This window comes from Myotis daubentonii, chromosome 20 (assembly GCF_963259705.1).
Source record: "Myotis daubentonii chromosome 20, mMyoDau2.1, whole genome shotgun sequence".
NCBI classification, from domain to species: Eukaryota; Metazoa; Chordata; class Mammalia; order Chiroptera; family Vespertilionidae; genus Myotis; species Myotis daubentonii.
In genome coordinates, this window is record NC_081859.1 from 1449729 (window position 1) to 1471365 (window position 21637).

At 52.8% G+C, this 21637-nt stretch overlaps 1 long non-coding RNA gene across 1 annotated transcript in view; it reads left to right on the top strand.

Annotated features, from left to right (window-relative positions):
- Nucleotides 1-21637, top strand: part of LOC132222617 (uncharacterized) — a 256549-nt gene that overhangs the window by 205007 nt on the left and 29905 nt on the right. Inside the window, exon 2 of the long non-coding RNA XR_009450269.1 lies at nucleotides 19426-19544. This is a non-coding gene — a long non-coding RNA (uncharacterized LOC132222617). The remainder of the gene's footprint in view (nucleotides 1-19425; nucleotides 19545-21637) is intronic.

A 21637-nucleotide genomic window follows, 5' to 3' on the forward strand; every position in this document is an offset into this window, starting at 1 on the left:
GGCCTAGGGACCCTACCCGTGCACGGATTTCGTGCACCGGGCCTCTAGTATACTTTATAGATAAAAAGAAGACCGCACTCGAACTTTCCCGTTTCCAAGGTGTTCTTGGACGCTCAGAGTTTGCCTCGAGAGAGAGGTCAGATTGCCTTCGCAGAAAATCCCAGGCGTGTCCAAGTGCATTAGGCCGTTGATGCTAACAGTGAGCAGGCTTGAGCGCTCTTGCCAGAAACGACAGGGCCGTTCAGGGCTGTGCTGACGGGCGGGGGCCAGGCATCGCTCTGGAGAGCGTCGCTTGTCAGAGGTAACACCTTTGGACACCCTGGCCGGCCCGAGCTGGAAGTTGCGTGCGGATCGCAAATTGGGAGTCTCGCCGTGGCTACTACAGCCGCTCAGCCCGCTCCCATCTGAGCTGAACTGGGAACCAAAGTGGCAGCGAACTGGCACCCGCGATCCGTTCCTTTTCCTGCGAAGATTTCCGACTGTTTGATGACAAAGCTGGGTGCTGGGGCACGTCACTGGGGTGCCTGGAACCGGAATGCAGAGCCTTGAAGTTGAAAGACACCCAAGGTGCCCGGCTGGTGTGGCTCAGGGGTTGAGCGTCGACCTAGGAACCAGGAGGTCAGGGTTCGATTCCCGGTCAGGGCACAGGCCCGGGTTGCGGGCTCGATCCCCAGTGTGGGGCGTGCAGGAGGCAGCCGGTCCGTGATTCTCTCTCAGCATGGATGTTTCTATCTCTCTCCCTCTGTCTTTCTCGCCCTCTAAGAAAAAATCAATAAAAATAATTTTTTATTGATTTCAGAGAGGAAGGGAGAGAGAGAGAGAGAGACATCCATGATGAGAGAGAATCATGGATCGGCTGCCTCCTGCACGCCCCCTACTGGGGATCAAGCCCGCAACCCGGGCCTGTGCCCTGATGGCGAGTTGAACCAGCGACCTTTGGTACCCAACCACTGAGCCACACCGGCCGGGCTCAAAGGTGTTTTAGGAACTGCAGGGGATGTGATGATCATCCCGTTTTTCAGATGAGGAAGCTGAGGTTCGGAGCTGAGAACGCCCCCCACTCCCTTCCCCCCTCCCCGCGGTGTTACGGCTTCGGCTCCTCCGCTCCCTGCTGACACCCCACCACCTTGCTCCCCCTCAGGACCATGTTTTACAGCTGAGGCTCATAACCACGACCAGATGGTGCTGGCAAGGCCCCCCGGGCCTGCCCCCCCCCCCCCATCCTGTGGGTGAGTGACGGCTAATGGGCTGTCAGCATCGGCCGAGACGGGATTCGGGCTCCCGTGATCCCTGGTAAACCAGGGCGTCCGTCACGTCCGATTAGCGCTGCGCGAGGACACGTCTGCATCTCGCATCTGCACGGCCGTCTCGCATGCTCATCATGAAGCACAGACAGGCGTGCGCCCTTGAAAATCTACAGGTTAGAGACGGGACTAAAATTTCCTAACGTTTCATCTTTTTTTTACACAGGGTGTGGGTGGTGGACACGTCTCCCCTTTATTCCTCTGCGGCTATGCATTTTCCCTGAGAAAAATAGGTTTATTTGATGGATTAAAGCACTGGCGTTCCCTGGGCAGGTCGGATCTGGTTGCCGTTGCGGACACGTGTGTGTGTGTGTGTGTGTGTGTGTGTGTGTGTGTGTGCAAACTGGTATCCAGAGCGCCTTTCCCGCAGGCCTGCGACGGAGCCTCGCGTTCTCCCTGGGAGCCTTCTGCAGGCACCCGTGGCCGAGAACGTGCCGGTAGCGGGCGGAAGGGAGGGCGTGTGGCCGAGGCGGGAGAGCTCGGTGGTGCCCCCGAGGGTGTGAGGTCTGGTTCGGATCCTGTGCGCTCGTCACTCCCAGGAGTTGTCAGAGACGATGCTTAATGGCTGCACTTACTTCTCTTGGGTCCCACCCCCTCCTCCGCCATGTTTGTTTTGTTCATTAGTTTTCATCCAGAAGCACATGACCCGACGAAGCGATGGTCAGGGCACAGGCCCGGGTTGCGGGCTCGGTCCCCAGTGGGGGGCGTGCAGGAGGCAGCTGATTCATGATTCTCTTTCATCATTGATGTTTCTCTCTCTCTCTCTCTCTCTCTCTCTCTCTCTCTCTCTCTTCCTCTCTGTAATCAATAAAAATATATTTTATGTTTTTTTGTTGTTGTTGTTAATCCTCACCCAAGGATTTTTTTCCCATTGATTATTAGGGAGCGTGGAAGGGAGAAGGAAAGACAGAGAGAAATATCGATGTGAGAGAAACACATTGGTTGGTGGCCTCCTGCACGCGCCCTGACCAGGGTTCGGGCACGGGGAGGAGCCTGCAACTGAGGCCCGTGCCCTTGACCGGAACCGAACCCGGGACCCTTTGGTCCGCAGGCCGACGCTCTACACACTGAGCCAAACCGGCCAGGGCAATAAAAATATATTTTAAAAAAATAAATAATAATAATAATACAAGAATAAACCCTATTGCACGCACTCACGACCATAAGCCTACGTTCGCCCAACCCCAAATTAAAAGGGGGGGAGGGTGGGGGAGAGGCCGATGGGCACCCAAGGAGGTCATTGCTTTCAAGACTGTCCTCCTGGGAACAGCGGGGAGAAACGGAGGCCCAGAGGGAACATCGAAAGGCTGCCTTCGCCAGGGGGGCACCCCCACCTGTCGGTCACCTGCAGCGGAGCTCAGAACCGGCCGTTCGGGAAACAAACTTCCTTTCACCATAAGCAGGAGTCGCTGCGGTGATAACAAGGGCACGACCAGCGGGACGACCGCCGCCAGCCCCGTCCGAGGGGGGGGGGGTGCCCAGTGTTCCCGACCTGCCCATCCTGAGGGACTTGGCGTTTGAGGAACAAGAGAGCGTGCTGCAGGATCGCCTCGCACAGCGGTAGCCATCCGGGCGGCGGGCCCAGGGAGCGAGGTTGTGAAGGTCTCTCTCCAATGGAGCATCAGGCTGGTTCCCAGCTGCATCACACAAGCCCCGTGTCCCTCCCTCAGGAATAAAATAATTTCTAGCAGGAAAGAACACAACACACAAAAAAACACGCCCCAGCGAGGCGGACGGTCAATCAGTAAGATGAAGCCGTCGACAGAGGAATTCGGTGAGAATGATCGGGAAAATATTTCAGCACAACAATTAGCTGGAGCCGTGGCAAGATGTTAAAGGTCTGGAAGGCATTGGGCGTTGTGTGTGTGTGTGTGTGCGTGTGTGCGCACGTGTGCGTGTGTGTGTATGCGCGCGCACGTGTGTGTTGCCATGTGGGAGTTATTAATGGATCCGTCTCACATCTGACAGCCGGCTGAACGAGCCTGGGACCGGCTTCAAAGTCGGAGTTTTCAGAAACCTGCGTTGATTTTAGAATACCGGCAGGCGAAGGGGGGAAGGTGGCACGTCTCCGCAAAAATGCGTGCGGCTATTGACACAAGGGCAATTCGTAACCCGCGGGATAAAGCTTAACCAGTTTTCCTTTCTTCTTTTGGTCTAATGATTCCCATGTTCATTTGTAAAAGGTAGATGAGAAGAGCACGCTTGCATTGGTGGGCGGGGCAGGTGCCCTCAAATTACCCTTATAAGGCAACGAGGCGTTTAGCTTTCCACTCGCAGAGACGGGGTTTGGCTCCATAACATTTTCCCTGACGAAATGGCACACAGGAGGCAGACTTCACCGTCTCAAAGATACCGTTAAAAGGCAAACGCAACACTCCTCCAATACTCACCATGGTTTATTATTACACCCTGTGCTTGTAGGAAAAAATGGCATTAAAAAAAAGGGGGGGTATGTTTAGCCCGGCCAGCATGGCTCAGTGGTTGAGCGTCGACCTATGAACCAGGAGGTCACAGGTTCGATTCCCGGTCAAGGGCACAGGCCCGGGTTGGGGGCGTGCAGGAGGCGGCCGATCCATGATTCTCTCTCATCATTGATGTTTCTCTCTTTCTCTCTCTCTCTCTCTCTCTCTCTCTCTGAAATCCATAAAACTATATATTTTTTAAAAAAACACACAATAAATTTGATAGATGGGGCAGAGCAGGAGTGTTGAAAGAATGGTTTGGCTGTTTGGGACATGGGCCCAGACCTTGTGTTTTTTTTTTTAACTCCTTTCCCCAATTTTTTAAAAATTTGAGGAACAGCCTGTCCTGAGGAGTAGAAGAGGTCATTTGAGGCCGTTTCCTGGGGGAGAAGCGCGAGATGAGACCAGCGCAGTGGGCAAGGCCAGAGGGCGTTTCGGGAAGGTTCGGGGTGTGGGCGCGGACAGGGCGCGGGCGGGGGCCGGGGGCAGTCTTCTGCGTCCGCGATTTTATGGGACGTGGAACGCGTTCCTTCCTTCGCCTCCCCTGCCTCATTTTTTTTCCATTCATAAAAATGACTATAATTACATTCGCCATCTGTGGACCTCAAAGGCGCGAGGGAGGACCCGGGACATGTCTGTGGAGGGCTTTGAACTTTCCAGAAGAGAGCTTTTACGGCTCCATAAAGCACAAAGGGGTGCGTGGCCCCAGCTTGTATTTCTTCTGGCATCTGCCTCCGTCTCCCGGGGTCTTGGCGCCCCAGCGGCTACTGTAGCCCTGAACAGCCCCCGGCCCCCTGGTCAGGGTCAGGTCTGAGACACCTCGGGCGGCTGCTGTTTTTCCCTGAGATTTTTTTTAAAAAAATGTTTTTTAATTGCTTTCAGAGAGAGAAAAGGAGAGAGAGAGAGAGAGAGGGAGAGAAACATCTATGATGAGAGAGAATCACCCATCGGCCGCCTCCTGCACGCCCCCTACTGGGGATGGAGCCCACAACCCGGGCACGTGCCCTGACGGGGAATCCAACCGGGACCTCCTGGTTCATTGGTCGACGCTCAACCACTGAGCCACACTGGCTGGGCTCCTCCTATTTCTTACGCCCATTTAAGAGAGCTGGATCTAAGGAAGCGCCCTGTTCTGGGTCCTTGATTTCGCGGATTCACTTGCAATCGCAGTTGTTTCAATGAGTGGAGCAGACAGGGAAGCGAATCCAAATTTAGCCACTCGGAGTGGGTAGCGAAAGATTTAGGAAAAAAAAAAACAACAACAACAACCCCAAAACACCCAAAAACCACAAGCCTGGCCAATCTCCTTGATGGATGCGAATCTTAAGGGCTTGTGCTGTGGTGACACGGATCCCTGAAGAGCTAATATTTGGGCACCTGCAGATTAACGCTCGGTAAACTTGCGGCCCTCAGAGATCGGCCCGGGTCGGACGGATGACTGCCCCGTCGAGGACGCGCACCGTTGCAAAGACAAACAAACCGCAGACATCGGAGGAGGGGACGGAGCAGGCACACAGGGCGGGGACTTGTGCTGACGGATGGCCAGGGTCACAGCTTTCCCTTTGCTCCCCCTGGGCGCCCTCCAAGCCCCGAAACTGCTGAACCGAAGTGACCGCGACGTGCGGGAGACGTGGGGGCCCCCCCGAGGAGGCGGAACCCGTCCAGCGGGGCGTCCCTGGCTGGCTGCTGCTTCACCGGGCGTTTCTGGGCACCGGGACCCTGGCCACACGCGTGGGTCCGTCCGTGGCAGCCAGTTAAACGTTTTCCCAGCTTCCTGGCGCCGGCGGAGAAAAAATAAAGAATTTCTCGGGCGAGATGGAGTTTGCAGAGGAGGCTGGCCGGCGAGGGTTCGCCCACCGGCTTTGGAGAAGGTGACATTGCAGAACTGTGTCCTTGCTCGGGGCACGATGTCTTTGTGGCAGGAGGAGCTCGCCAGTGGTTTGGGGGTTCTTTTAGGAAGTTCTGGTGCCCCTACAGCGCGGGGTTCCCGCCTCTGGGAGCTGGATCGCACACAGCCTTTCCTGTTTATGCCTACGCCCTCCTCATCTCACATCAGGCCCGGCCCAGGCCTTTCCGTATTCTCGGTGCCCGGTCTGCGACGGCTGGCGGGGTTCCCCTGACAGTCAGTGACGGACGGAGCTGTAGACTTCCTCCTTTTCTGCCTCGATAAGAACTTGTAATTCTTGCCCGGCCAGGGTGGCTCAGTGGTTGAGTGTTGGCCTCTGAACCAGGAGGTCACGGTGGTTCGATTCCCCGTCAGGGCACCCGCCCCTGTGCCCGGGTTGTGGGCTGGATCCCCCGTGTGGGGCGTGCAGGAGGCGGCCGATCCGTGATTCTCTCTCCTCATGGATGCTTTTCTCTCTCTCTCTCTAACCGCCCCCTTCTTCTCTGAAATCAGTAAAAATATATTAAAACAGCAACACGAACAGCAACAGGGCAGTGAATGAGTGAGACAACGGGTTGAATTCCTAACTGGACTCACTGCCGACGCCCTTGTGCCGCGGGCCGAGGAGTGAGGCTCTCTGTTTTGAGAAGGAAATGCAATAATTAAACCTTTTTTATCAAGAAGCACATGGTGAGGGCGTTTGGGTGGAAGCGACGTCTTCTGCTTCTCCAAATAGCTCGGCCGAGGCGTGGCGGGGTCGGCCGCCTTTCTCCCCGTAACGCGCCTGCCAGCAAGTCAGGACTCGGACGGGCCCTAGACTAAACACCGAACGAGCAAGGGCACACGGGTATTTGCAGTCTGACCTCGGAGGAACCCGAGACTCGGTGACTGGAAAAGACCGCGGTGCCACCACCGGTCCCAGTGGAATGTGAGCCCCGACCTGGGGGTCTGGCAGGGGTACCCCAACTGACGACCAAGCGGCAACATCACCAACAGATGTTTAAATATGACGTCGACGAAGTTGAATGTGGTGTGTCTGAACAGGAGAGCGGGGGGGGGGGGCTGTAGTTCAAATTATTTGTCTAAAACAATAAAAATAAATCTCTCATCATGATCATAAAATTGCTCGACTAAAAAAAAAAATCTCTTATAATATTAGCCTCTTCGTAGCAGGAGGATAATAATGGCTTTTGCTACCCGCCAGCCCTGCGATATTTGCTGTAATGCATTTGGGTTCCTGGTGATTATGGGTGAGAAAAACATGGACAGAAAAGGTGTAAAACAAGAACAGAGCTAAGAAGGGACATGGAAATGTTTCTAGTTTTTTTATTTTATTTAAAAAAATATGTTTATTGATCTTAGAGAGGAAGAGGGAGAGAGAGAGAGAAACATCGATGATGAGAGAGAACCATGGATCGGCCGCCTCCTGCACGCCCCCTCACTGGGGATCGAGCCCACAACCCGGGCGTGTGCCCTGTCCATCATTGTGCCGTTTCTAACTTGACCTCTTGTGTGTCTCTCTTTTCTTTCCCCATAAAGACGGCTCCTTCCTTCAACCGCGTTTCTATTTATTTGTTATTATTTCTCTTTGATGTCGGGATAGCTCCCTCCCCTCATTGTCCCGTCAGCGTGCGCGGACTAGTCCCAGACCCAGGTTGACGGGTATTTATTTGATGAACAGACATGCCTTCTCTTTGGCGAGAGCTGCTTCGGTTTTTGCGTATTTCCTCGTTGTCATCCCCCGTCAGTGGCGATGGTATTTGGGTCCCAGCGTCCATCTTTTTAATTCTCATCGGAAACCCCTCCGTCTTTCCTTCACCGGACGACGCGCCTGCAGTTCTCTCTCTCGTCCCCATTTGCATCTTTTTACCTGGTTACTGGCGAGCTGCACACCTCCATCCGGCTTCAATGCCTCTCCCTCAAGCCCGCACATGACGGGGCCGTCAGCTCCAGCCGGCAGGCTTCCCGAGACGCGGGCCTGCGCCCTTTTGCCAACAGGCTCTGCTTACGGCGTCTCAGGGCGTGTGGAGGAAATCGTGTCGCCCCGCCGGCGTGGCTCAGTGGCTGGGTGTGTCGGCCGATGAACCGGAAACATGGACGGGCTGCCTCCTGCACCCCCCACGCTGGGGATCCAGCCCGAATCGCGGGCTTGCGCCCAGACCCGGCCAGCGTGGCTCTGTGGTGGTTGAACGTTGACCCAGGAGCCAGGAGGTCATGCCCGGGTTGGGGGCTCGGTCCCCAGTGTGGGGCGTGCGGGAGGCAGACGATCCATGAATCTCTTTCATCATGGATGTCTCTCTCTCTCTCTCTCTCCCCCTCCCTCTCCCTTCCTCACTGAGATCAAGACAAATATATTTAAAATAAAATGAAAACCCACCCTCTCCAAGTGTTCACACCTCCCCTAACACGCCGTGCACACACGTGGCCGCTCGCAGGAGCCAGGGATCCGATGAGTGCACGGACCCGGATGTAATAGCTTGTGCTCCCCACGTGGGGATGGGCGACCTCGGCTTCCCAGGCCCTTCCCGCGAGGCGACCCCACACAATGGACTCACACTGTTTTGTTGTGACGGTTCTTCTCCTTGGATACCGTCCGCCGGAAACACGAAGAACAAAGGCTGGACAGCGGATACTCCGCGTGGGAACTTCGCTTGGGGGTTGCGGGGGAGGCGGGGGCGAGTGGAATCTCCTGGGGGTCGGCCGGGCACGGGGCGGGGCGGGGTGTGTGTGTGGGGGGCAGACGTTCCGGTCAACAAGCTGGGTTTGGTGTGAAACAGCCAAACCTGTTCTCATCTTTCTGGTGAGAAAGACACGTTTCATTGGGAGCCGAGTGAAACACACACACACACACACACACACACACACACACACACACACACAAAACAAATACAGAAACATCCAGTAACGGGGTTTGCTGTCCCTTATTGGAAAGACTTTTTAATTTCGGGGTCGTGGAGGGCTGTGAAGGGTGAGAGGAAGCCGCGGGAAAGGAGCAGGGGCGACGGGCAGCGGGGCCCCACGGGCCGGGAGCACCCTGCCCGCACCCCTACGTGGTCCTCGCCGGTGGGTTGATGGCCGGCAGGGCGGGCCGCACCCCGAGGCCGGTCCAGAGCCAGGTGCCGGCTCCTGCAAACAGCCCTGATTACAGGGCTCCGAGAATCTGTCTTGTGGCCTTTTCCGGATGAAGGTTTTAATTAAATATATTCAGGGAATGTAGAGGGAGCTGCCGCCAGAAGCCGGAGTCAGCGAATGTGTCTATTTTTTTCACTGTGACTTTGAGAGAATTAGTTCTGGGAGATGGTTTAGGGGGAAGAGACCTTTTTTATATTTTTTTTTTATTTAAGGGAACGGTTTGCTCTATATAAAGAATGACCACGAAACCCAAATGAAAGCCTTGTTTGTGATGGGCCCGGGTCCTGATCCTCTCTCAGACCGAAGGAGGCAGACGCCCAGGTCTTTTGATCCACCCCCCCAAGCAAGCTGTTATTTTGGGGGGGGGGTGTAATGGTTTCAGTCAATAATCGGGCGTCTTGCCTGCAAGTTGGACTTGGATGGAGCTGAGTGCTTCAAGGTCGTTCCCAGGCCCCGTCAAGGTGATCAGCACCGGCTACCAGCAAGGGGAGAGGGACACGGAGGGGTGTGTGGCATGGTGTCCAGCTCGTTGCCCGACGAATCGCTTCACCACGGAGCAGCGTGATTCCCACAGAGACTTCTAAGCTCTAGGGCGTCGCTGAGACTCTAGGACAGCGGTTCTCAACCTGTGGGTCGCGACCCCTTCAATCACATCCTGCCTATCAGATATTTACATGACGATGCATAACAGTAGCAACATGACAGTGATGACGTGGCCACGAAAATAATTGTATGGTTGGGGGTCCCCACAGCATGAGGAACCATATGAAAGGGCCGCGGCAGGAGGAAGGTTGAGAACCGCTGCCTGAGGAGGTGACACATTTGTGTCCTGGCCTCCTCCGCATTGAACTTCCTTTCATCTGGCCGCACGCGTTTCCCACCCGAGTCCCAGCTGCTCCCGGAGCTCCTGGGCGGGGAAGCACCTGGAGAGGCGGGGTGCCCTCGGGGCCGCTGACGCGGTCACACGGCTCGACTGAGACCGACGGGCTTTTCCACGTTTCCATTGTTTGGATTAACCCTGGGCTGGCTCTCGGTCAAATTCTCTCTAAAAAATATTTTTTAGCCCGACAGGCGTGGCTCAGTGGTTGAGCATCGAACTCTGAACCAGGAGGTTGTGGTTCGATTCCAGGTCAGGGCACATGTCCTGGTTGTGGGCTTGATCCCCAGTAGGGGGTGTGCAGGAGGATTCTCTCTCGTCGTGGATATTTCTCTCGCTCTCCTTCCCTCTCCCTTCCTCTCTGAAATTAATTTTAAAAATCCTATATAATAAAAGGCTAATATGCAAATCGACCGAACGGCAGAACGTCCAGTTGCTGTGACGCGCACTGACAACCAGGGGGCAGACACTCAATGCAGGAGCTGCCCCCTGGTGGTCAGTGTGCTCCCACAGGCCTAAGCTGTCAGTCGGACATCTCCCGAGGGCTCCCCAACTGTGAGAGGGTGCAGGCTGGGCTGAGGGACCCCCCTAAGTACATGAATTTTGTGTGCTGAGCCTCTAGTATATATATATATATAAATATATATATATATGTGTGTATATATATATATATATATATATATATATATATATATATATGAAAAAAACATGCCATTAGTATTTTAAAACACACACAAAAACTTCCACGTGAGGTTAAATCTGACAGGGGCTCTTTCCTGGCTCAGTGGAAAGTACTAAACCACAGAGCTTCCTTCACCCCCAACGCCCCTCCACCCCCCCATCTTCTCCTCCTGCCCTAACTCTTCATCACTATGCATGTTCCTCCCCCAATCCCAACACACACACACACACACACACACACACACACACACACACACACACACCATTCCGTGTGCCAGTGTAGGCAACTTCAAAGAGACCCCAAAGGACAACTTGATGCTGAACATAAAACCCGCCGTATTCTCAGTGCGCCCTGCGTGTCCGGCAGCGGGTCAGCTGCCGTCGCCGATGGAAACCAAACCGACGCGTCATCTCCTGGGACGGTACCTCCACCTCGAGGAATGGTCCGTTCCAACGATGGCCACGGCCGGGGGCTTGACCCACCAGGTCTACACGGAGCCCTGGCCCAGCAAATTTGGATGAATTCATTGTCTGCCAGAGGAATTTCTTTTATTCGGTAGATTTATGTCACACTGCAATTCTCCCCGCCACGCCCCCGGCCGTGTTAGGGGAACGAGGGTGTGTCTTTGCTTTGCTAGGAAACGACTTGACGAATTCCCTCTCTTGCTGAATTCTCTCTCTCAAAATAGGCTACCTGTCTTCCCAGGGCCCCTTTTGCAAAACCGCTGCAGCCCCTCTCGCCGTAGCTTTCATTTTGAAATAGTTTACAGAGCGTCTAGAGCCGTAACCCAGAAAGGAATTTGTCTTTCTTTTATAAAAGCCTGCCCGAGCCCCTTGCAAGCCTAATGAGAAAATCAAGTCCCGCGTCAGAGTGGTTTTAAGAGAGCTTAAAGGCGTTTTTCTGGCACGGGCTCAAGGTTCTCTTGGACCTTTTCGCCATAAGGTCTCCTGACTGCTTCTCTTTGTGGGGGCGGAAAGGGCACTTTGGGGGAAAATATGTATTTTCATTTAAAATAAAAAACGGGCACGCGGCGCACACTTTTTTTTTGTCCCCAAGAAGCTTGAATTACAAACTCCCAGCTCAAGCTCCCTTTGAAGTTTGCATTCCTTTTCCTACAAAGAGCGGGGCACCGAGCTCTATAAACATCCGAGATGCCAAGACGTGGCTGGTTCAAGCATCAGTGGCTTGACTGTGGGCCCCTTGAGGAAACTACCAGCAACACCTGAATAGATCCTGTTCTTTGTACTGAGACCAGCTCTGTATAGTTTTCACTTTAATCCTCTTTAAGTTTTTTTTCCTCTATTTTCTTTCTGCATGATTATTAACTAGAGGCCCGGTGCACGAATTCGTGCACGAGTGGGGTCAGCCTGGCCTGCGGGATCGGGCTGAAACCGGCTCTCTGACATCCCCTGAGTGTCCCGGATAGCGAGAGGGTGCAGGCCAGGGGGGACCCCACCGGTGCACGATGGGGACTGGGGAAGGACATGGGAGGTTGGCCAGCTGGGGAGGGGCCGAGGGAGGGCTCCAGGGCGTGTCTGGCCAGTCTCGCTCAGTCCCCGATTGGCTGGACCCCAGCAGCAAGCTGACCTATCAGTTGGAGCATCTTCCCCCTGGTGGTCAGTGCACGTCATAGCAACTGGTTGACCAGTCAACTGTCTGCCCCCTGGTGGTCAGTGTACATCATAGCGAGTGGTTGAGCGGCCTTAGCATATCATTAGCATATTACACTTTGATTGGTTGAACGGCTGACAGGTCTACCGGACACTTCGCATATTAGCCTTTTATTATATAGGATGCCCCCCTCCCTCATACTCTCTTCTACCTCCACCTTCTTCCCTCCCCACCCCGCAATGGTCTTTATAGTCTTTAAACTTTTTAAATGTAAACTGAAAATAAAATGCACCAAAAGAAAGCAATAAAGGTGGCATATTCTAAATTATTTTGGGGGCTCATTGCTCAGTTTCAGAAATATTTGGATGCCATTAGTTTACTCACTCCCCTGATTCTTGTCTTGCTTCTTAGCATGGCCCTATAAAAAAGGGAATGCAATGAATGGACCTAAATGTAAGCTTATTGTTATTATTATTATTATTATTATTTTTACTAGTGTGCAAGTCTGAGAAGGAGCTTGGTAGCAAGGAGACGGGAAATAGTTCTGCTCCGTGGTGTCACCTGCAGATGTGAAATAATTCTTGTTCTCTTCCTCATCACCTTCGATATGGGAAGGCGGCTTACATGGATCCGAGGAGGCAAACACTAGCCCGTGTGTTCTATGAAATCTGACTTACTTCCTGCGACCGAAGGAAGGCCTGACCCAGCATGGGTGGGAGAATGCGCCCACACATTCCCACGACACTTGGTTCCCCCACAAACGTAGTCGTTGAGCGGCGATCACAGAGAAGACCTTCCGAGAAACGAGAAAACTCGAACTCCGCCTGGACCCGGAGTCCTTTTCCTCGCCTTCCTCGCTAAAGCGCCCGTCTGTGCCGTCCGATTCTATTCCTCCCGTTTCATCCAAGGTCACGGAAAGTTCAGGGATGACCCGCCCGTGTGGATCGCTGGGAATTTTATACATTCATGGTAGACCCGTCGTCACATTGGATTCTCAACAACTCTAGCTTGTAGAGTAGAATGTCCCCTTGTTGATGGATGAATTAATAAGAAAACAAACAAAAACTCACAGACACAGGCAACAGTGTGGTGGTTGCCGGAGGGAAGGGGGTGGGGGTGGGGCACGGAAAGGGTAGAGAAGGTCAAACATAGAGTGACGGTGACGGAAGACAATCCGGCTTCGGGTGGTGGGTTCAGGGCACCTGCTAACCCAGCGTGACCTCATCGTCATCTGGGTCCATCTGCAGAGCTCATGACCACGCGAGGCCAGATGGGCAGGCCAGCTGGACACGAATTTTAGGGGGAATGTGATTGGACCCCAAACCTCTCTCTGATGTGTCTTTTGTGTGTGTGTGTGTGTGTGTGTGTGTGTGTGTGTGTGTGGCTTGGACTGAAGTTTCAGACCCCAGAAATGGGACAGGTGCAGAAAGGCAGCGAACCAAGAAGGGCCAGGCACGAAGACCTCTTGCAATGGCTGCGTGGTATGGAAATCGCGTCGGAAACGACCGCCGTCTTCTGCCGTGTCAGGGGAACCAGGCCGTGTCTCTGCTTTTGCTGGGAAACGACTTGAACACATTTTCGGCTTCTGTTCCCGGCGCCGGCTTCCACCGCGAATGCTTTAAGTGTGTCTGACTTCACACCCTCTCTGAGCAGAGCTATAGTGAGTTTCTGTCGATGCTACAGACATGACCTACTTTAGCTGATCAGACCTGGGGAGGGGTGGGGGGCGGCGTTGAGAGAAAAAATAAAACACAAAACACCATGCACACGAAAATCAATCTTGTAAGTGGAAGGAGGAAGTCGGTGGAGAGGGGATTACAGAAAGCTGGTAGTTCCTCTCTCGTGCTGACAGCCTGTGTGGGAGGATCCAACGGGCCATCTGTTTGCAGTGTCTCCAGACGTGTTTCAGCAGCCATGCATGTGGGCAGCCGCAGTGCTCGCCACGGAAAAAAGATTCTATCGCAGAGCAGCCCCGGGGAGGTACGCACGGGGGCTGAGGCCACAGAAGCACAACAAGAAGTTTAAAAAAAAAAAAAAGGAGGAGGAAAGGTTTGCATAATCATGTCTGAAGTAGTCTGCCGCGAGATGTTTACACATTTGTCGTGAGTGTGATATATTTTAAAACATATATTGTTGAGGGTATTACAGATGTGCCCCCACTTCCCCCCTCCACCCAATTCCCAATACGCCCCAGGCCTTCAACCCCCTACGGTCCGTGTCCATAGGTTAAGACCTTTGGTTCACCTCTTTCCGCCTCCTCCCCGGCTGCTCTCTGAGATTCCTCAGTCTGTTCCTTGCTTCCAAGCCTCTGATTCTATTTTATTCACCAGCTTATTTTGTTCATTCGATTTCTTGCTTGTTTGTTTTGAGGTTCAGCTGTTGATAGATATGCCTTTGTGGCCATTTTATTGTTCATATTTTTTTTAATCTTTTCTCCTTCTTCTCTTCCAACTTCCTCCTCCTCTTCCTCCTCCTCCTCCTCCTCCTCCTCCTCCTCCTCCTCCTCCTCCTCCTCTTCCTCTTCTTAAAGAAGACCCTTCAGCATTTCATATAATCCTGGTTCGGTGGTGACAAACTCCTTTAGCTTTTTCTTGTCTGGGAAGCTCTTCGTCTGACCTCCCGTTCCAAAGGAGAGCTTTGCTGGGTAGAGCGTTCTTGGTTGTAGGGCCTCGCGATTCCTCACTTTGGATATTTCTCGCCGCCCCCTTCTGGCCTGATGCTTGGCTGCAGCTCTGAGGCATCACCATGCCCCATCTTCTCCACCGATGGTCATGACTGGCTCGAGCCCGGGTTCCACTCAGCTCTGTGTCCTCTTCGAGCTTGTCTTGGTCATGACAGATGAAATGATAGCGAAGCAGAAGGGACCTCAAATACCCCCATAGCATCAAAAACAAAATTTTTATTCTTCCTGGTGTAACGTTGCATCGTGGTGAGGGTCTTAGTGCTGTGGTCGGCAAACCGCGGCTCTTTGCCCCTTGATTGTGGCTCTTCCACAAAATACCACGTGCGGGCGCGCACGTATAGTGTGATTGAAACTTCGTGGCCCATGCGCAGAAGTCGGTATTTTGTGGAAGAGCCACACTCAAGGGGCCAAAGGGCCGCATGTGGCTCGCGAGCTGCGGTTTGCTGAGCCACAGTTTGCTGACCACTCTCTTAGTGCATTGGGGCTGCCCTACAAAATACCGTAACCCGGTGGCTTATCAAGAGCTGAAATTTCTTTCTCACAGTTCTAGAGGCCAGGCCTCCAAGGTCCTGGTGCTGGCAGATCTGGTGTCTGTGAGGAGCCAACTTCCTCGCCCGGCCGGCGTGGCTCAGTGGTTGAGCATCGACCTATGAACCAGGAGGCCACGGTTGGATTCCGGGTCAGGGCACAGGCCCAAGTTGTGGGCTCGGTCCCCAGTGGGGGGCGTGTAAGAGGCAGCCGATCCATGATTCTCTCTCATCACTGACGTTCCTAGCTCTCCCTCTCCCTTCCTCTCTTATGTCAGTCACACTGTGGTCGGTCTGTCCCTCCTGTTCACATATGAGCCGATGATCTTGAGAGAGTGAGTTGCTGATCGGTCGTTTTCCTATTCAGTCTTCGGCTCAGGTCGGAAAGAAAGGGCTCTGCTTTCTGGGGTGTTCCTCACAGGCGTCAGCACAACTGTTTTCGTTACCCCGAGTTTTATGGGGACCTCTGCTGCGTAGGGGGTTTAGCATTTTACAGCCGCAATGTCTCGCTAATGGGAACGGCAGGCTTTGTGCACGCAGCTTCCCTTCCACCGTTCACTTAATTTTCATAATTTCTGGCCGCGTTCTGGGAAAGCAGTTGAGCCCGTCGTAAAATCTGAGCTCCCGGGCCCCGGCGGACGCCCTGGGAAGCTCGTACACTCTGAGTGAACCCTCAGCTCCAACTCTAGGAAATTGAAACATGGTCACAGCAGCAATGAATAACTCAGGGACGCCAACAACAGCACCTCCCGCGACCTACGACCTTCACTTAAGAAAATGAATCTAGTGCGGACACGAAGCAAGCAGGGTCTGGACGCAGTCTCTCTCTCTCTCTCTCTCTCTCTCTCTCTCTCTCTCTCTCTCTCTCGATTAGTAGGAGCCTGTGGCTGGGGCATCTTCAACTGAACACGGACCCTTCTCCGCCCGTCAAGGGTTCATAAAAGCAAGGGAACGTAGCCAAGCAGAAAAGGGACAGATGCATAATTCATGAAGCCGCCCGCCCTCTCTGACATACCCTACTGTTTGCTGGCTCCTAAAAATAGGTCGGTTGAAGAGCAGCGTGCAGTAATTTCCTGCAGGAAAAGGGGTGGAGACAGGGTTTACTTGAAAAGTGTCCTACGTTTCTGCAGGCTAAGCAACCGAGGAACCGACTGCCTATTTTAGGGGACGACGCGGGTGGTCCTACGCAGAATATATTTGAAATAATTCCGCCTCCCCCCCGCACCCCCCTCCTCCAATGGCCTGATTAGCATCTTGCTGGAAGGCATTGCTAGCTGCTGGCTTCCCCTGTTCTATGCAAATGACCAGGGCAGAGAGTCCTTCAGGAATAGATTTTAAGTGCACTTCAGAGGGACGCCTTTATCTCTTCTTACTTATGTTTTGCACACAGCGTATTTGACCTGGGGTCTTCCACGGGGGGCCGGGGGGGGGGGGAGCAGAGACAATCACCATCCGTGTGATGAGACCCAGGGAGCGTAGGGCCTCCTCATGGAACGTAAGAAGCCACTTCAGGGTAACACACCACCCTGAGCACTCGACCCGACTAAGCAAACCCATTAGCACCCTCCTCTCGGCGGCCCGCCTGCTCATCCATTTTTAATCTGTGAGATTTGTCGCCTATAATGCTACAGAAGTATCCGATCGACGTATAATGAACTTTAAAAAACAAAATAAAGCCCTATCCGGTGTGGCTCAGTGGATAGAGCGTCGGCCTGCGGACTGAAAGGTCCCGGGTTCGATTCTGGTCAAGGGCATGTACCTTGATTGCGGGCACATCCCCCGTGGGGGGTGTGCAGGAGGCAGCTGATCCATGTTTCTCTCTCATCGATGCTTCTAACTCTCTACCCCTCTCCCTTCCTCTCCGTAAAAAATCAATAAAATATATTTTAAAAAATAAAATAAAAACAGAATATCATTCGCACGAGCGTAGATCTATTTTCTTGACATCCTTGGGGACACTCTTATGGTAGGAACCTAAACGTACCATGTCGTGCTGGGAACGTGACCATCGTTTTGGGGCCTAGGTGTCTCGTGCCGGCGATGCGCGTCTGCCGAGAATGGCATTCCCGTCACTGAGTTCTGGAAGGTTCCTGACTTCGAGAAACCCAGAGTGAGTGTGCAGTTAGGACGATGGCCTTGTCCCTCACTGGTTGGTCTCCGCGAGCATTTTCGTGTACGCCGTGCCTGAGCACCGTCGTCCTGATTTCCATCCATCTCCCAAGAAATGTCATCTTTACGGAGACAGTCAAACCCCGAGCCCGCAGCCCCTGGGCGCCCGGCCGTCCTCCCGTCAGCTCTGATTACTCCCGGGACCCGGTGACTTCACTGACCCACTTTCCCAACGACGGGGGACCTATCCGGGCAGAAGCCGAAGGTTTATTTTTGTCTTGATGGTGGATGTGCTTCTTCCTGGGGATGATTAATAATTTAGTTAACAAATTTATGAAGCTCACTTTTGCTTTCTCGGATTTATTTATTTTTTTCTTACATATTCATAGTAAAAGGAGTTGCTTCTATTTCTGTATTGTTGAGGCACACGGCTCCAATTCAATGTGTATTTCAAAAGTTATTTACATTTCTTCCGAAAAGAGGGAAAAGTAAGACTAAATGGCTAAGTCGAAACGTCTTCAAAGCATGGGAAAAAAAAATCCTTAACTAATTCGAGGTGTCATTGGCACTGTCTCAGGAAAGATGAGATTATAATTGGGCCCTAACTGGTTTGGCTCAGCGGATAGAGCGTCGGCCTGCGGACTGAAGGGTCCCAGGTTCGATTCCGGTCAGGGGCATGCACCTGGGTTGCGGGCACACCCCCAGTGGCGGGTGTGCAGGAGGCAGCTGATCGATGTTTCTCTGTCATCGATGTTTCTAACTCTCTATCTCTCTCCCTTCCTCTGTGTAAAAAAATCAATAAAATATATTTTTAACATTATAATTGGTTCCTATCGATGTAGTTTTAGATGTTGAGGATGATGGGGTTTGCTGTATGATTCTTTTTTTATTTTTTTTCCGTGTCATCTGAGGGCTTTACTGAGCAAAGAACATTTAATCCGTTTGGACACACGCACACAACTGTTTGCACGTGTCCTACCTAAAACGGCAAAGATGTGACTTTGGGGGTTGAGGTGCTTCCCTTACCATCCCCTCATGTGGCTAGAATGGAACCTGCCGGTCGCAAGTGACTCCTGGAACGTTGCTCCAACATGCTGTCGATATTTGGGGAGTGCTATTCAGTTAACCACTGAGGAAAAAAAAACACACAAAAACAGAAGGAAAAACATCCCTCGTTTTATATCCACAGCACAGGTGTGTCACGTGAAGAGCCTTCCTCACGCATGCAGGGCACACGCCCAAATGCTCACCAGGCCGTCAGAGCCACCGTGGCCCCGTGGAAACGCTGGTGGCTTAATTCAGACCTTCAGTCTCACGTCTGTGCTCTTCTAAAAAAGAGTATGTTCTCGTTGACTTTTAGAGAGAGAGGAAGGGAGAGGAATAGAGAGAGAAACATCCACGAGAGAGAAACATCACCCGTTGGCTGCCTCCTGCACGCCCCCTCCTGGGGGATGAAGCCTGCAAGCCGGGCATGTGCCCCGACGGGGAATCCAGCTGGGGACCTGTTGGCTCATAGATTGATGCTCAACCACTGAGCCACACTGGCTGGACCCATCTCCATGTTCCTATGCTTGCCTCCGGTTGAGAGCTGAATTCTCTGCGTCCTTCACGCCCACCCATCCCGCTCGGTGTGGGGAGGGGGGAGGCTGTCACTGCCAATCGGTCAGCGGGAGCCCGGTTCAGAGGGCAGCGCGTCCCGCTCCGTGGGCCCTCGTCCCTCCCACCACCCTGATGTGCGCGTGGCAGGTCGAACGCGGCCGCTGGGAAGGGCGACGCTCGAATCCGAGATGAAGTTGTGGGGCCAGCGTGACAGGGCGCTTAACGAGAAGGGACGGAACGGGACTGGCCGACCCCAATGTGTCTGTTGCAATGAAGGTCAAAGGAAAGAGCTAATCTGAGCCGCGGGCGGGGACGCGGACGATACGGACATCCGAGAGGAGAGAGGCGAGGGGCCCTCGCCAAGTGATCGCAGCTTGAAACTAGAGAGAGAAATGGAATTCCTCACGGAGAGAAATGGACGTCCAGCTTCACTGTGAAAAGTTTAAAAACAATTGAACTCTCCTAGTATGTGCCTTTTGGGGTCCCTCGTGTATAAATGAAGCCCCCAAAGTCTTCTGTAAACAGCTCAGAGACTCGGCAACAGAAAAAGGAAGACCCACCCTAACCGGTTTGGCTCAGTGGATAGAGCGTCGGCCTGCGGACTCAAGGGTCCCAGGTTCGATTCCGGGCAAGGGCATGTACCTTGGTTGCGGGCACATCCCCAGTGGGGGGTGTGCAGGAGGCAGCTGATCGATGCTTCTCTCTCATCGATGTTTCTAACACTCTATCCCTCTCCCCTCCTCTCTGTAAAAAAATCAATAAAACATATTTTAAAAAAGAAAATGGAAGACTCAGAGCCTGCTGGTTTCAAAGCAAAAGTCTCAGGATTCGTCTCTCGGTGATTTTCAAACGAAGAAAAAGCTTCAACAGCAGAGACCGAGTCCAGGTGGAGCTGTGAGGTCTCCCGTGAAGGACCCTGAAGCATGGGAGGGGTATCTCCGTGGGAAAGAGGGCGCCCCAAAAATGTAGATAGCTGAGTACTCACTTCATTTTCACCCCTGTTCAGGTTTAACTGCTTGGAACAGAGAACATTTATCCTAAAGTGCCACTGGACTTTTATTTTTAGGGGGATGCATAAAAGATAAAGTCTATGGCCCAAACCCGGCAACGGTGGGCGCATGGAGGGCGCACAAAGACCGAACAAAATGATTCCTGATGTTTGCGATTCCATTGCTTTGTGTTCTCGGCAGTGCCTGGACCAGAACGGTCATCAGCTTGAAAACAGGCGTTGACAAAAAATATATATATATTCGTGTCTGTAGATTCCTTTAAATTTTGAAAATGAGCTGTATGTTCACTGACTTTGTCATCATTCAAGGAGTGTGTACATTTAAAAAATTTTTTTTTTATTGATTTCAGAGAGGAAGGGAGAGGGAGAGAGAGAGAGTAACATCAATGATGAGAGAGGATCATGGATCGGCCGCCTCCTGCACGCCCCACTCTGGGGATCGAGCCTGAAACCTGGGCGTGTGCCCCGACCGGGAATCGAACCTTGGGCTCTTCAGTCTGCAGGCTGATGCTCTATCCACTGAGCCAAACCCGCTAGGGTGGGGTGTATCCATTTTTGGGGACACGCTATCTGTATTTTAACAATCTCGGCAGGGCCCCGTACAGTGTCTCAGAAACCATTCCCTTTCGAGCTGAATTATTCAGTGGACATTGATTTGCCGATCAAAGTGTGTCAACCGTCGGCATTCATATTCCAACTCCCGAGGAGAAGGGACCGAAATGAGGGCAGTCACCCCCCGACCATCCGCCACAGTAAACGATCCTCCTTTTCCCATTTCCACCCATCAAGGGCGAACGAATATGAGCTCACCGGGCAAGGGGCCAAGTGCCCACTCAGCGGGGTCTCGCGCTGGCTTCTGGGAATCCGTTCAATATTTAAGCGGCCACGCAACCCTAAACGATATGGAGACACACAAACGACTCCGCGTGTGATTATGGTAATCGTGCTTTTATTGGGAAACCACCCCCAAATCATCGCCTCGGATACATTAATGAGAAAACTCGCGCCGGGCATCTTATGTCTCTGTCGTTGTGATTGTGCTGATGAAAGTCGCCCAGGAAACATGGACGGTTAATAAGGACCAACGGCGTTTAGCTTGACTGGTACGACGCGTTCCTGGTTTCCTTTGGCCGTGCTGATGACTCCCTGACTATTTGGAATGAAAGGTTAAAGCATTTAAAAAAAATAAAAGTTTCTTTTTTATTGGTTTTGGGGGGCGGGGAAGGGAGAGAGAGGAACATCCATTTGTTGTTGTTGCAATTATTTACGCAGTCCTTGGTTGATTCTTGGACGTGCCCTGAACCAGGTTCGAACCCACAGCCTAGAGCAGCCGTGGGCAAACTACGGCCCGCGGGCCGGATCCGGCCCGTTTGAAATGAATAAAACTAAAAAAAAAAAACAAAGACCGCACCCTTTTATGTAATGATGTTTACTTTGAATTTATATTCGTTCACACAAACACTCCATCCATGCTTTTGTTCCTGCCCTCCGGTCCAGTTTAAGAACCCATGGTGGCCCTCGAGTCAAAAAGTTTGCCCACCCCTGGCCTAGAGGTATCAGGACAAGGCTCTAACCAATGGAGCTACTTGGCCAGGGCCTGAAGGGTTAAAATTAACTTGGTTAGAATGGCATCGTACATGGTGAAGCGTTCGGCACAGATTCCTGTGGTTTCTCACCTCAGTCAGGCGTGATATTAAGATGTAGGCTGAACGGAAAAATCGTGTGGCCCTTACTTTCCGGGGAACACGCGAGGAAGC